We start from the raw sequence: 15143 nt of genomic DNA, 5'->3' as shown, positions 1-15143 counted from the left end.
ACTTATCATTGATCCTGAGGATCAACTATACAGAAAAAAAAAGGAGATACGGGCCCTGATTTTAATTGCCCCCACCTGACAGAAACTGGGCAGGGGAGCAGTTAAAATAACGGTTATCAGTTACCCACCTCCTCCCCCCACCGATCCCCCTTCCTTCCCGGCATGTCCTCACGGGTCCTCGGCTGCGGCCTCCTGCCGCTTGCTTGTGCTCCCGCCCGCAAGCCAGGCTGTCAATCTGGTCGGCTGCCGGGCGGGAGGTGGCTCTACAAGGTGCAAATGAGACCCTGCCGTTAAGATCGTGAGGGCCTCCATGTTCCCGGCCTTGCCGGTTGCTTTGGCCGATTGCGGCCTCTCCCGCACCCTCCCTCTGGGCCATGTTGTAAACAAACAAAGTGGAACTACATAGTAAATTGTGTGCTGCACTGCCACAAAATGGACACTGGCCCTCGACAATACAAGAGGCATCTTATTGCTAGGTTTGGATATTCTTAATAAGGAGATAACAATATTTATACAAGCTTCGAATCAGTGGGCAAACTATTCCATCTTTGAGAAAGGCTGTGCTGCTCTGTTGGGATGTGTTGCCTCTAATTATCAGATAAGCTGGTAATTAGGAGTGTTCAATATAATTGTTGCAAGGTATGTGGCGCAGCTGTTTCTTTCTCATTATCATGGTTGATTCTGACTGGTTTACCTAACTTAGAGTTTTGACCAATTTAGCCCAATTTAAATGAGGGAGATGGGATAATCAGGATACTCGGGGAAAAAGAGCAATTTAAAAGCTGTGCTATTAAAATTGTTAATCACTTTTTATTTTATTTTTATAAACTCCCTGCTTCTTTCCAGTGCAGGTAATGTTCACCTCCCTTTCCCTTTCAGATGCTAAATAACCATTCTGTATTTCTAGCACTTGGTATTTTATTATAAATCTGCTGTGGTGCAGTGCCAACAATCTACACTTCCAGATCAAGCATATTTGAAGCGTGAAATGCTTCATTATTTTACCTCTAGCTGGAATTTTAATCTTGCATTCTCCATAAACTATGGAAAACTCAATGGAAAATACAACTTTAAAAAAATCTCCATTTTTGCTCAGTCCTTGAAGGTGGAGGGATATAACATTTTGCATGTTATAACAAAGTGTACACGATAGCATGGAATATAATATGAGAAAACTGGAAATAAAGATGGAGTGTCTTTATATCAAAGTTGTGTAATGAGATGGATGTTGGATGTGAGGGTGCCTTTATCAAGTTTCAGATTTCATTGGTTTGCAGTGGAGCATCAGGCTGTGAGGTATTGCATGCAGCACATTCAAACCAAACTTCTGAAAAACTGGTGACTAATGAAAGAAAAGACAAAACCTAATTGAACACAAAGGTTGAATAATGACCGGGGTGACTCAGACTTGGAGAATGTCAGAAACCACAAGAGTTTGTGAGCTTGATCCATATCTTAAAGAGTGTACTGCAGACTTGAGCATACTTCCGAATATGGTTTATGTTTTGTAGTATATCCAGTTTTAGAATTGTTTACCCTTTATTGCTTTTCCACAGAAGGTTTACTGTCCCAATTGTCCTTCTGTCTCCATGGAGAATCACCATCAGGGTTGAAAGTTTCACCATGCATGATTGGAAGAAAAGGCACTTTGCAATATTAGAAGCTAGACTACAGGTATAATGGGGTCACCTGACCAGACAAGCCACTTTACTGAGAAGTGCAAGCTGTTCACAATGGCTGTTACATCATAAGGAATGCTTCTGTCCACCAAACATGGAGGTAGAGAGGGCTCAAGAGCTCTGAGTGGCAAGAATCAATCGGGGAGTCGGGGAGGCTGGAGAGCTGCGATTCAAGAAGAGTACTCGCCATGCTTGGAGAAAAGTAATGCATGTGTTATCAATATGTCTGGACAAACCGACAATTCTATCCTGAGAAACAATCATTACTTTTAACGCCTTAAGTTCAGGTGGACACAGTTCATCCAGTTCACCTAAGCATCTGAAAAAAAACAGGTTCTCCACAAGTGGAGTCCACTGTTCTCTGATTTGCAGAAATGTAACACTCCTGTATGTATGTGTGTGTATATATATATATATATATATATATCCACACCCACATAGAATTACTTAGAATGTACAGCAGAGAAACAGGCCATTCAGCCCAACCGGTCTACGCTGGTGTTTATGCTCCACATGAGCCTCCTCCCACCCCTCTTCATCTAACCCTATCAACATATCCTTCTATTGCTTTCTCCCTCATGTACTTATCTAGCTTCCCCTTAAGTGCATCTATATATAAATATATATATTAATATATATCAAGTAGTATGCAGTAAAATATTTACCTTACTATGTACTAAATGCAAGTGCCGAACAAATATTTATGTAAACTGACTTTGCGTTATCACATGCATTCAGCTTACCGAGGTACAGTCTTAAACTGCACCGTGCATGCAAGGTGCTCCTTCATGAACACGCAATCAGAATCACAGAATGATAAGTTGTTTTCTGTACAATGATCCAACATATATCAGAATTAATATTAGATGCAGTGTCATTTTTCAGAACCGAACACCTAAACGTAATTATCAAAGTCAGTGTTAAGACCCCAGTTAGCCATTTTACTGTAACCAGCATAACTCCAGACCATACTTAAACCACTATTTTGTGGCGGAATCATTTCTGATAGCACTGATGCATTTGGAGCTGTCCCAAGGAAATTTTGGTATGCTTTTGGTTCTGATCTCTGGTATAGAATAGATAAGAAGCAATGTCAATTTTCTTAATGATATCAGCACTCACTATTTAAACATAAATAATCAAAAATAAAATCAAGAGAAAGATAGAAGTAAACAAAAAGGATATTAAAATTACTGATAATTCTTTTGTGCGGAATTCTTTTGACCATTACTTAAACAGAGGTGTTAACACAATTATTTTCTGCTAATATCACACAGTGCAACTTTTAAGTTTGATTTTGAAAGGGTTGCTGATGGTGACACTTGCTCTTTCAGGGAAAAGGATTACCATTATTATTTTGTTTTGGTTATATTTTCCATTTTTTTTTGTTATTGTTTGACTAGCTGAGTGCAGAAACATTACAATAGATTAATGTTTTTCATTCCCCACATGTTCCGCTTATTAAATAAATGTGATTTAAAGTGCTTGGTAGTAGTGAGGGAGACTTGAGTAGTTCACAAACATCTTCCCTATTAGCAACATGTCCTCATCCTCTGTATTGCTCCACAATAGGTCCCTGTGGATTGATGTAAGACTAGGCCAGCTGATAAGCAACTTTACAATCTATTTGTAAGATCTGTCTGCATGTTAAAATCCAACAGGATCTGAATCTGTTGATTTCATTCAATGTCTCCTTCATTCACAAGGTAATGACTCAGCATGCAACGAGGAAAATCGGCCTTGTGGTTTTAGCTTATTCCATGGAGTTTACCTCACACAAATGGATCTACAGCCAATACATTTCTTAACTGCTTTTAAAGATCTTTTGTATCTACCATGTGAGTTACGTGAATCTGTTTGTGTTATGCTGAAAACCTTTAATGAAGACAAGCATCCACATACAATTACCCATATTTTGCCTACATAACAACAGTCACTACTCTTCAAAGTTAGAAAGATTAGAAAAACTCTTGACTCTTCAGCCTTGAATGGAGGCAGTTGAGAGAGGACCTTGTAGAGATATATAGAATTAAAAAAGATTAATTCTGAGCGCTATATCAAGTTAAATTCTGACTGTAGGTCAAAGAGGACGGAGGTACAAAATGGTAAAAGGCATGTTCAGGATATCACAAAGAGTACTTGGAATGGCCTTATGGATAGGGCAGTGAAGGCTAAAACTCTGAAATCATTTAAGAAGCACAGTTGGATGCTGTGATAGTAGGACTACAGGATGAGCTAAAAGGCCTAACACATCTGTATTTATTTTTGTGTGAGGTGCTTGAGGAGTTAATGTAAAAAGGCACTACGTTATTTTCTGTATACTAGAGGGTCTCCTGTGGCAATACTCATGGGTGAGTCTGGTTTCTAGAGCATGGTTGTGATGTTTAGCTGGCTTAAGAGGGAAACAGTAACTGCTTGTAAATTTGAGGCTCCTTGTCTTTCTTTCACTATTTTAAGATTGTCTTGCATCTGTAATAAAGTGCGACACTTTGAAGTGAGATGTCTGGAGTGTGATGGATATGAGCTAGATGCACAACATTTTTTTATATATACTATATTAATGATTTTTAATCCACCTATAATTCTGCTTTCGACCCAATGAATAATTCTCTTTTTATGCCCTACTGTCATCGCAATAGCCTGCTATGATCAAACAATAATGTTTCCGATCTACTTTTAACTGTCATTAGCACTGTTTTCATTTTACTGCATCTGCACTATATATAAAAGTAATAGATGAATAGACGGTAAGGAGTAAGTATAGGACCCGCAATTCAATCTCGGGAGTTCAGATGACATCTATAAACCATAAAAACGAAGTTCAAGTGATTTATGGATGTAATCTGAATCGCTGGAATAAATTATAGCTGCATTACTCATTCCCAACCATCCAGAATTCTATATGTCCCCATATTGTCCCTTTATGTTTGTAATGCATTAGGTCAAACTACTTTGAATTTTATTCACTTCTTCACCAATTGCCAGCATTATTACCTCGATTATGCTGCACTTTGGGAACTAGAACAGTGTCAAAATCAATCACAATTTGGACCCCAGTAGCCACTATAGCTTTGTCACAAACTAGATTAAAAACGGAAGAAAGGAAGTCAGCACAACACGTTGGTTTATGTCCTGTTTGCCCAGATGTAAATTTTGGTTCAGGCTTATGTGTCCCAGATGCATCCTGTGCAACTCGATTATATGCCTATGTGATGCATTCTGGAGCCATTTGCACATGTGCGGTTAATTTTTTTAAAAACCTTTTTTTTGATGTATGAAAAAATATAACTAGCTCAAATGAAAGAAATCGGCTCCTGTACAATCTAACTAAATCAGAACTGACTGGAAGTGCACTAGAAGCCATCATTAGTGTGGTGTTATTGCACAGAGAAACAGACTGAGGTGAGATTCACTATCAGGGATTAATTTTAATTATGCCAGACACAGATTAAAACAGTTTTGCTAGGTTAGGGCCGAGGTGGCTGAAAACCCATAAATTCTCCTCTTCATTTGATATTAGAAATCGCTGATTGTCTCTTATCTGTTGAAAACTCACATTTTCTTATATTCAGCTTACCAGTTATATCCCTCTGACGATGTTTAAAATCAATAGAAAGTTACATTATTTTTGTAGTGCTTAAAATGGCTACACAGCAGTCACAAATAAAGACTTTGGTGGTGAGGCAGTGCAAAATTATATTTAAGGATTTCATACTATCAAGTGTTAATTACTGCGTATAGGAAATAAATGGGCAACATACATACTTCATGAATGGCGTGGAAATAGCTGAGGATGATGTTGAAAGAGATCTAGAGGGCTTAATACATGGAACACTCAGCATGTCCAACCAATGTAGCGCAGCAAACAACAAAGCTAATAGGATGCTGAACTATATAAGTCAAAACAGTAATGGAAGTTATGCTCAAACTATATGTTGTGCTAGTCAGAGCATACATTGAGTATTGTGTCCCGTTCTGGTCAGAAAGACACAAGTGCTGGAGAAAGTTCAGACACCAGCCACAAGACTGATCCCTTAGTGTTCGAGGTGTTTCGAGAAAAGACTGAAGAAATTTTGATTTTTCAGCCTTAAAACCAGAAGACTAAAAGGAATCTTATAGAGATATATCGGTTAGTAAATAGTATGAGAAAGATAAAACTGTATTTTTTAAAATTCATTCCCAGGATGTGGGCATCGCTGACAAGACTGGCATTTATTGCCTATCCCTTTTATTGCCTTAAATTAAATTGCAAGAATAGGACAAGGAGACATTGGTTCAGAATAATAAAAGACAAAATTAGGCCTGATCTCAGAAAGTTCTTCAAAGAGTGATCAATACACAGATTGGTCTTCTGGGTAGAGTGGTAGAGGCAAAAACCTTGTTGGCATGCGAGAGTGTAGGGTCTTTATGGATGGATGAACTAAGATGGGCCGAATGGCCATTATTCACCCATACTCAGCTCATGATGAACTGCTCGAGCGTTTCTGGGTTTCTGCTATCATCTGATCACCGTGATGTGTTACTGCCTTGTAGCCCACCCTTATCTGTGAATTATCTTATTATAAAATGAATGACATCTTTATGGATGGTAGGTACATAAGAGTTGTATACAACAATAACAACAACTTGCATTTAAAAAGCACCTTTAACATAGTAAAACATCCCAAGGCACTTCACAGGAGCGATTATCAAACAAAATTTGACACCCGAGCCACATAAGGAAATATTAGGACAGGTGACCAAAAGCTTGGTCAAAGAAGTAGGTTTTAAGCAGCGATTTACAGGAGGAGAGGGAGGCAGAGAGGTTTAGGGAGGGAATTCCAGTGCTCAGGGTCTAGACAGCTGAAGGCATGGGCCCCAATGGTGGAGCGCTGAAAATCAGGGATGCACAAGAGGCCAGAATTGGAGGAGCGCAGAGATCTTTCGGAGGCTTGTATGACTGGAGGAGATTACAGAGATAGGGAGGGGCGAGGCCATGGAGGGATTTTAAATGAAGGATGAGAATTTTAAAATCAATTTGCAAGAGGCCAGAATTGTATACATGTATGTGTGTACCTTTGTCTGCTGATTCACAATTAGTTCTACAGATAATATATCATAAATAACATATATGACAGTGTACAATGACACTAAATTGGTGGATTCATGGCCAGGAGAGGGCAGACAAGGCAGACACTGCTTTTTGGGAGTTTCTATTGTGCTTCCTAGCCCTACTGTATATACTGTGCTATACTCATCATACCACAGTATAGTCTGCCTAGAACAGTTTAGCTATGGATTTACAAGCTTGTTTTGTACTTCAAAGAATTAACTGTGGATTTTAATTATAATCATTTTTCTCGGTATCATTTGCTATCATTCAAATTTCAAACAGCTATTATCCATCACCGCCGAGCATTTTTGGAATAGAAAAAGTATTGTGCATCTTCCTTTAGTTGCCTGCCTAAAAACAAACCTGAGATTAAAATGGCCTGGATGGATAAAATCAGGCTGGCCCTGACCCTGTTGGGTGATGTTTTTTCCCTCAGGAATACAAGGCTGGATGTCATTAGTATTCTCGTGTGGCTGCGCTGTGCATTCCTCTGTATGGCATGATGTTCCACAGGTTTGTGTGCACTCATCAGGGATACACATTTCGTAGCCGCTGTATCACCACCCCCCCCAAAAAAAAACCTAATTGATTCAGAAAGATGCTGTTTTATATTTGCAATAATATGACAATTTAGGATAAGGTAAAGATACCTAATGCTACTCTCTAATGGTGAATAATGAGGTGTTAAACTGACCCATTTAGAGGAACAATTAACAGATTAGCATTTGCAGAAATGAAAATGGGACCAATTAATCTGCACTGTGTGTATGGAGTGCAAATTATCCTTATTATTATACATGTGATGGAACAGGCTCCCTCAGCAATGATTGAGGGGGGAATTTGCGCTTCTGAGAATCTAGACACACCAGACTCTAATTCGCAGATAAAATTTGCACTTAAAGAGAGAGTCTCATCATAAGTAGCATTAAAAATAAGAATCATAATTAATGCTAGTATGCTTTTTAATCTTTATTCTGTATTCTGATTTCTAAATCCTGGAAATGCACAGTAGGTCACTTTGTTTATGAAGAAAGAAAGGAAAGGGTAACACACGGAGGCCCTTCATCAAAACTGATGTATTCAGGCTGGAGAAATCCTTCTTTAGGGACCAACTAAAACAAAATGGGAGAGAAAGCATTCAAATGTGCAAAATACTTTCATCGGAAAGAAGAGGTAGAGATGGGGTTAATAACCCGAGACCGTTAAAGTACAGGGAAGAATTGTGAAATGCTGTACACTATTAAAAGATTATCTGAGTCAGTTATTGGAAGAAGCAGTGGAAAGACAAAAGAAGTGAGTTGGACAAGGTTCCAAAATGATGGGGAAAGTGGGTGACATGAATGGGAGACTCCCACAGGACTTTGTCTACACGGTGAGTGTCGATAACACTATTACTGGAACTGGATTCGAGGAGTTACTGGACCAAATGGTGGAAACAGGGCCATTAATCTTTACCCAGAGAGTGGTTAGAATGTGGAACTTGTTACCACATAGAGTAGTTAAAGTAAATAGCATAAATGCATTTAAAGAGAAGCTTGATAAGCACATGAAGGAGAAGGGAATAGAAGGTTACGCTGATAGGGTTAGATGACGTAAGGTGGAGCATAAACACCGGCATAGATCAGTTGGGCCGAATGGCCTTTCTATGCTGTAAATTCTATGTTATGAAGGATGGTTCAGTAATCTTTGTTATTTTGACAGTGTGTATCTTAATTCACCTCCTTCATGATAACTCTTCCAAGCCAGTTTCATTTGATTACTGATTAAAATTTTATGTGTGATCCCCTCATCATGACTGATCTGAAAGAGGGCTTCTATCTGATATATTAACTTATCTTTCTCTTTCAGATATTGACTGTTCATTTTCAACAGTTTCTGTTTTTATTTAAAGATTGCCTGCCTTCAATTTTTTTTTTCATTTCACCTTCATGGAGGGGTTGTATGAGGGGAAAAAAAATCATCTTTTAATAGAAAACAGAAGAACATCTGGTTTCTCCACAATTAACTAATCATTAATAAAACACATTCTCAGGAATGACTTGTTTCATAGCCATGTGCTACATAACTTCATTAGCGTGTCATTAATTATGGAGGAAAAATGGACATGTTTTGTTAAGAGGAATTTCAGTCCATGATGACCTTGTGTATGTTATCATATGGAACAACTTTGATAAACTTGGTCATCTGGATACTCTTGCTATGACTTATGCATCCCTCTGTTTTCAGGCAATGAATTGAATTTTACAGCACAGAAACAGGTCATTCAGCTCCACACGAGCCTCCTCCCACCTTACTTCATCTAACCCTAGCAACATATCCTTCTATTCCTTTCTCCTTCATGCAGTTATCAAGCTTCCCTTTAAATGTATCTATACTGTTCGCCTCAACCACTCCGTGTGGTAGCAAGTTCCACATTCTAACTGCTCACTGAGTAAAGAAGTTTCTCCTGAATTCCTTATTGGATTTATTAGTGACCATCTTATATTTATGGCCCCTAGTTTTGGACTCCCACCCAAAAGTGGAAACAAGTTTCTAACAATTTGCCTCCCTCCATGTACATATCCTGCAACACAAGATGCATTTTAATTCAGTCCACATATTTTGTCATTAATAACTGTATTGTCTGATACTGTCTGAAATCATGCTTAACAAATCTGCTGGATTTTTTTGAGGATGTAACTCGTAGAATAGATAGGGGAGAACCAGTGGATGTGGTTTATTTGGATTTTCAGAAGGCTTTTGATAAGGTCCCACACAAGAGGTTAGTGTGCAAAATTAAAGCACATGGGTTTGGGAGGAATATACTGGCATGGATTGAGAATTGGTTGACAGACAGGAAACAGAGAGTAGGAATAAACAGGTCTTTATCGGGTTGCAGGCAGTGACTAGTGGGGTACCGCAGGGATCAGTGCTTGGGCCCCAGCTATCCACAATATATAACAATGATTTGGATGAGGGAACAGAATGTAACATTTCTAAGTTTGCAGACGACACAAAGCTGGGGTGGAATGTGAGCTGTGAGGAGGATGCAAAGAGGCTCCAATGTGATTTAGACAAGTTGGGTGGGTGGGCAAGAACATGGCAGATGCAGTATAACGTGGATAAATGTGAGGTTATCCACTTTGGTTGTAAAAACGGAAAGGCAGATTATTATCTGAATGGTGATAGATTGGGAAAAGGGGAGGTGCAACGAGACCTGGGTGTCCTTGTACACCAGTCGCTGAAAGCGAGCATTCAGGTGCAGCAAGCAGTTAGGAAGGCGAATGGTATGTTGGCCTTCATTGCAAGAGGATTTGAGTACAGGAGCAGGGATGTCTTACTGCAGTTATACAGGGCCTTGGTGAGACCACATCTGGAGTATTGTGTGCACTTTTGGTCTCCTTATCTGAGGAAGGATGTCCTTGCCATGGAGGGAGTGCAATGAAGGTTTACCAGATTGATTCCTGGGATGGCAGGACTGACGTATGAGGAGAGATTGGGTCGACTAGGCCTATATTCACTAGAGTTTAGAAGAACGAGAGGTGATCTCATCGAAACACATAAAATTCTAACAGGACTAGACAGACTAGATGCAGGGAGGATGTTCCCGATGGATGGGGAGTCCAGAACCAGGGGTCACAGTCTCAGGATACGGGGTATGCTATTTAGAACCGAGATGAGGAGAAATTTCTTCACTCAGAGGGTGGTGAACCTGTGGAATTCTCTACCACAGAAGGCAGTGGAGGCCAAGTCATTAAATGTATTCAAGAAGGAGATAGATATATTTCTTAATGCTAAAGGGATCAAAGGATATAGGGAAAAAGCGGGAACAGAGTACTGAGTTAGACGATCAGCCATGATCATTTTGAATGGCGGAGCAGGCCCGAAGGGCCGAATGGCCGACTCTTGCTCCTATTTTCTATGTTTCTATGTTTCTAAATTGTAACATTTGAATTGAGTTTTAATTTTAAAGAAAAGTACATCGGCACTTTCCTGAGAGGAGTGGAACATTTTGATCAGATTTGTAGAGGAGATTTGATTTACGGTCATTTCCACATTCTGCACCATCTCAGCGTTCAGAAACAGTATCAAGTCTTGTTTGATAAAATTCCATCTTGGTATCCTCCAGATTATGCTGCTGGTTTAAATGCATTATCATTTCACAACAAATGTTGTCTTTCTTTCTCCTACTCATCAAGGTGAGAGTTGTCAGTGATGGAGAATGGAACCGTGGCCCCGATTTTAATGGGGGGAGGGGGTGGGTACGACGTCCACAAGCCCCGAAGTGGGCGGCGATCTCGGGGTTGCGGAGACCCGGCCGATCTTAACATTCGGGACCGGTTTACATAAATTCTCCCGGAGTCCCTCCTGAACCCGGCCAGATCCACTACCTGCCCAGCGGGTGGGAATCGGAGTTCGGCAACAGAAGACCGCAGCCGGGGATCCATGGGGATTTTTGTCCTCCCGTCTCTAAAGGATTGGGGCAAGATTTCCTGAGTCAAGGATCATGATGTATTCATGTCAGGCTCCTGGCGGAATTCTCACCAGCAAATGGGAGCTCATCATCTGCCCTAGCAAAATGAAGGCAGTCCTGCAACACCAGAAGAAAAGAAAGAACTCGCATTTATATAGCGCCTTTCATGGCCTCAGGACGTCTCAAATCGCTTCACAGCCAGTGAAATACTTTTGAAGTGTCGTCACTGTTGCAACATAGGAAACGCAGCAGCCAATTTGCGCACAGCAAAGTCCCACAAACATCAGTGAGATAAATGGCCAGATAATCTGTTTTAGCGATATTGCTTGAGGGATAAATTTTGGCCGGGACACCAGGGAGAAATTCCCTGCTCTTCTTTGAATGGTGTCATGGGATCTTTTACGTTAACCTGAGAGAAGTGATAGCGCCTCGGTTTAGCGTCTCATCTGAAAGACGGCACCTCCAACAGTGCAGCACCCCCTCAGTACTGGACTGAAGTGTCTGCCTAGATTATGTGCTCAAGTCTCTGGAGTGGGGTTTGAATCACAACCTTCTGACTCAGTGGCAAGAGATAGAAGGCAGTATTAAAGGGGCTAAAGTGCCCAAAAGACTGGACCAGGATGATGACTGAATGCCTCAGCTGAGACCAAGGCCTTCAGCAGGTAAGTAATCGGAGAGTGAGAAGCTCTCTACAAGACCCTCTACTTCCATTCACCTCTCGTGGGGCTATTCCCGCTGCTACCCTGGGCCTACTGCCATGGTTCACAAGATGGTCTGCAGAAGCAGCAGTAACAAAGGCAGACACAGGGAAATGGGCTAGGAACCTGGTTCCTCGCCCCCATTCCTGACCGCTGTCCACTGCTGGATTTACATATAATGGGTGGGGAAGGAGCGGCCAGTGGTGGTCCTGGCAAGGGCAGGGGAGGGTAAATTCAGGTCAGGGCAGTGAGGCAATGCTAGACCTCAGCGCACAATTTGCCCTCTTTTCTGCCACTTTCCCACTAATTTTTGGGTGGGATAGCTGAGGAAAATTCTGCCCGTGCTTCAACAAGATGCTTGTGCTCGATTCTGTCAAACAAAATGGAAGAAAATCTGATCCCTATTCTTGGCCTACTACCTGTGGCTGGCTGCTTGGCGCATTGACAACACTCCTCAGATAGCCCACACAATACGCAAGTGCCGTGTGCCAATATTAGATAGCACTCCTCAATTTTTACAGAATTCCATTTTTTTGACCACAGTTGTTGAGGCGATTCACTGAGCACATGTAGCAATAGGTGCTCCCATTATCAACCCTCAACATCTCATTAACCATAAAGGATTTAAATCCTTAAATGTTCAAGTGGTGTGTCACTATAGGCACAACTTTCTTCATGTTAACACCATGTTTGCAGAGCTGCGATGACTTCTTTCTCCTGAGGCAGTCTAGCGTTCTGCTCTCTTTCACTATCAACAGCAAGTCACCAGATCATTATTTCATGACTAAGGTTACCTACTAATATTGCACTGGCTCATGACCTCACTGCATCAGACCACCAATGCAGCAGAGGATTAATACAATGAAGTTCATGTTCAAATTAGAATCTGCATAGAGCAAGCTATTGGTCTGTTGAGAGGAAGATTCAGGTGCCTGGGCAGGTCAGGAGGTCTCTTGTAGTATACTCCTAGCACAGTTATCCAGCATTGTCATAGCCTGCTGTGTGCTCGACTGTTCTGCTCTGCAAAAGGGCCTGAAGATAGACATCCCTGGGGAGGAAGGGGCATCAGATGCTGAAACCATTGAGGCAGAAGAGAAGGGACGTGAAGAAAATGCAGCAAAATCACAGTCAGCTACAGGTCGAGAGTTGCAAAGCTAATTTACTCGAGAAACTTTCAGTACGTGTAATCTCTCTCTTACCATTGCACTTCTAACATCAAGGTCATCATTCTCCAAACCTCTGGATCCATTTTCAGTCCCTCCACTTATATTGAACTCTAAGAATCAAACAACCAAATACAACACTATTAGTACTAGCAGTTCCAGTATATACTGCAATGATGAAATACAGATGAAATTATAGCATGCAACATATCATTATGGTTTTGGAACAATGAAACACAAACTAAAGAATGACCCGCTCATGAGTTTATGGACTGTCCTTTGCTCTATTTGCTTATCTTTACAATGAGCCTGTTTGCCCCTCCTCTCGAGACCACGGAGTCCTGGATTGGGCCTGTGGCAAGCTGCATCTCTGGGCTTGGTTCCTCAGCGGCCGATGTCTGCATAATTACTCCCACCTGTGAAAGCACTGAGGAGACAGTCCAGAGAGTGCTCTTGTGCTGCTGTCATGAGGGAGAGCAGGCTCCTCAGAGCGCTCTTCTGCTATCCCACTGAAGGCAGGCACTGGATACTGGTGACCACTGATCTGTGGGAGAACAGACCTAATGGAATCACTAGAATCCCTAAGGCCTTGAGTGAGAGTGAACCTGATATCTCCCAAGCCCTCTAATTTGCTGCTTTGAAGAATTTGGAATCCAGTACTCATCGACCTCCCTATGTGATCTCCCAAGGCTTGTTGGACTCACTCAGTAGCCCAGAGGCCTCCCTGTTATGGGGGACAAATGGAAATGTTTCGGCAGCTGCCACTTGCTCCAGGATGCATTGTATCGATGAGTATCCTTCTCTGATGGTACCACATAGAACGGCATTCAACTCGGTCACAACCATAGCCACGTCGTATGGGATAGAACACTGAACCTCCAGGCGTGTGTGATGCTCTGCCAGCATCCTTCCCTTCATTGCAGAACCCCTGAGATCTTGGTCCATATGCTTTCGAGCCAGGGGCTAGACTTTTCCTGAGCCTCTACGCAGGAACGTCAGGTTCCTCTTCCACTCCCACATCCTCCACCTTCCTTATGTTCTGTGACTCACCCATTGCAAATTCTCATTTACACTATCTAATTCACCCCTAGTGTCTCTCTGGGCTGGTGAGGTGCGAGTGGTGGGGTGAAAGAAGGAGTGGGAGAATTCTTGTGCTGCCTGATGTTGAGAGCTTAGATAGATCACCCTCTATGTCTTGTTCCAATGCTTGACTTCCTCTTTCTTCTGTGGAGATGAAAGGAATTACATTAAGGTTATTGCATCCATTTCCTTTTCTGTTTCTTTTGGGGTCTCCGCACAATAATAGCAACAGATATGAGAATGGTGAAGTTGGTTTCAATTGCGACACATTCATCTGCTCTGAATGAACCCACTGTGACTGTAGGACCCTCCTAGCTTCTCCATCCCCTACTGCTTCAGAGGGGTTTGCGCCCAGTGTCTCCTCATCTTCCTCATGATGAGTTAGAGCACAGATGTCCACTGGTCTTCCAACTGTTACCTGACGCTCCTGTGCATTATGAGCAATTTTATCCTGCGTGAAGAGGGAATATTTTAATTGATGTTTAACATTCTCCTATCCTTCCTTTTCAATATTTGATCATCTTTCAACCCTTGCAATGGAAGATTGGTAGCTGAATGAGAACTTTGTCATGTAGGTTGTTGTATCAGAAGACAGGCATGAGTGAGAAAGTGACATTAGAGGGATCCAGGTAACAGTGACTGCACTTGTGAATGTCTTGTTCACTGTGACACCCCATAGACTAATGCAGGAATATTTAGATCATGCAGTGCACACTTTGTATGGAACTAATTAGACTTGGCACATAGCTGTTACAACACCTACCTTTGCTGCCCTTGTGAGGTCATTGAACTTTTTTTCAACATTGCAGTGGTGCCCTTGGGGTCATGGAGGTTCCATATGTTGCCAGTACAACTTCTTCCAAATTGCTTGAGCAGCAGTGTTTTCAGCATCTGTCCCACCTTCTCTACTGGAGCTCACATAATAACATCTCCAACTCAGTGCCTGAAAATTTATCAGCTTTCCCAAGTGCTGGTGCC

Source organism: Heptranchias perlo, chromosome 3 (genome assembly GCF_035084215.1).
Source record: "Heptranchias perlo isolate sHepPer1 chromosome 3, sHepPer1.hap1, whole genome shotgun sequence".
In the NCBI taxonomy this organism is placed as follows: Eukaryota; Metazoa; Chordata; class Chondrichthyes; order Hexanchiformes; family Hexanchidae; genus Heptranchias; species Heptranchias perlo.
Note: the sequence above shows the minus strand (reverse complement) of the source record.